The sequence below is a fragment of the Glossina fuscipes genome, unplaced genomic scaffold (genome assembly GCF_014805625.2).
Source record: "Glossina fuscipes isolate IAEA_lab_2018 unplaced genomic scaffold, Yale_Gfus_2 1, whole genome shotgun sequence".
Lineage (NCBI taxonomy): Eukaryota > Metazoa > Arthropoda > Insecta > Diptera > Glossinidae > Glossina > Glossina fuscipes.
This window is the reverse complement of record NW_023998415.1, coordinates 5041152-5043370: the sequence shown is the minus strand read 5'-3', so window position 1 is coordinate 5043370 and position 2219 is coordinate 5041152.

The following is a 2219-nucleotide window of genomic DNA, read 5'->3' as shown; positions in this document are numbered from 1 at the left end:
TGTGTGTGTGTGTGTGTGTGTGTGTGTGTGTGTGTGTGTGTGTGTGTAATATATTACGTGGATCCCCATACAATTTTCAGCACAACAATGTTCGCCGTAGATAAGAACAAGGTATCTCAAGTTCTCTAGCTTTCTTGTTGTTGTTTTTATAATGTAATTTTTTATTAATTTTTTTTTTTTTCAACATATACATATATACATTAATTTTTTTTAAATTTTTTTATTTATTTTTTTTTATAAATAAAAAAAAAGAGTCTTTTTGTAGGAGGCACTCTACGCGCAAGAGCCTGCAATTAATTAAAAGTAATTAAAAGGGATGTAAATTTATTTTATTCAAATACCAAATATTATTTGAAAAATGCATGCTCGGAATTTCCAAAGTGTATTCCCGGATGCTATAGCCATATAAGTAAGATATTGCAATGCCCGCCCGGTGGGTTAAATAGTGTTTAATTTAGTATATATTGCATTTAATCCTTTGCGAAAAAAAAAACCAAAAAAAAAGGTAAGATGCAACATGAACTGCGAAAATAAATCGAAAAATTCAAATCGTTAAATTTATATCTTTTATTATTATTATTATTATTATTATTATTATTATTATTATCATAGTTTATTATTAAATCATATGTACATCGAAATAATACGAATTTAACACATCAAATTGTAACGAACACATTGCCAAATGCATGTTATATATTAATTTATGAAAAATTAATTTTTTTTTTTGGTTATTTCCTTTTTATAAATTTAATGCCAATGCATTTTTTTTTTTTGTTGTTTTATTTTTTTTTTATTCTTTTTTTTTAGTTCTATTGATATACAATAACTTCTAGACATTTAATGAATAAAATTTTTAAAACTTTTGCCAAATTTATTTATAAGCCTTAATAATATAAGAAAACACAAGAAAGTCAAATCAAATTACTAATAAAAGAATGTAAGAAAAAATGGTCTGATATAAAAACAAAACAAAAGCAGAACAAGAAGTTATTGATTAAGGAATAATTAAAATATTTATATCGACGATCATTTAACATTGATTTATAACCAACGAAAAAGCAACAGGTTAATATATATATATTTTTAAGTAGTATCAACTAATAAATTATAAATGTTTAAAAATAAAAAATATATATATAAATAAAAATTAATTAATAATAATATAATAACAATAATAATAATAATAATAATAATATAAATATTATAATAATAATGATAATAATAATAATAATAATAATAATGGATAATGATAATGATAATAATTACAAGAGAAAAAAATTTTATTATAAAAATATATGCATATTACAGAATCCTATCAACGACGGCATTTATGACTTTCACTAAAAATTCGTGCTCATGATTCTTACTTGCACATCCATACAGATAATTAACATTTCCAACAAATGATAGGAAATTGAGAGAGAAACTAATTAACATTAACAAAAAAAAAAATACAAAGTTTATTGACGCCACCTCGTACAAATAGGAAACGTCAATTATGTCCAATGTGTTCGTCAACAAGACTCTCTGCCGTACACTTGAAAAGAAGATGCCTTGTATTGAAATTTTCCACACAGGCGGGTGATTGTGTGTATATAAACAGCTCATATCTACGTATCGACAATTTCGATATCGATTTTATGTAAAGAGTTTTTTTTTTTTATATGTAAACTCAATAACTGTTCCTGTACCAAATTATCATAGTATGCATCACAACGCAATGGTCTTACACTGAGCGAGAAATAAACACTTATTTGGGGTGAGTGTCTAATTTGTACTTAATTTATTCGTTTTATTACGTAAGGCACGTACAGCTAGTTACTGGCTTAATATTATATGTACTTAAATGGATGGCCTTTTTCTTTTTCTTTTTTTTACGAATCAGTCGGGGCGTGCCCCATATCCGTGGAGCACGGCGTTGGTCAAAAAAAAGTAAGGGAAGAGAAAGAGGGAGGTAATAACCGCAGTCTAGTGGATTTATGAGTACAATAGGTGTACCAAGCTACAGGAACGATGATAATTTAGATTAAAGAAAGAGAGAGGTGATGGCCGCAGTCAAGTAGGTTTGTGAATATAATTGGATTACCGGGTTACAGGAACGATGATAATTTAGATTAGGGAAAGAGAGAGATGATGGCCGCAATCAAGTGGATTTGTGAATATAATAGATTTACTGGGCTACAGGAACCAAGATAATTCAGATTAGGGAAAGGGAG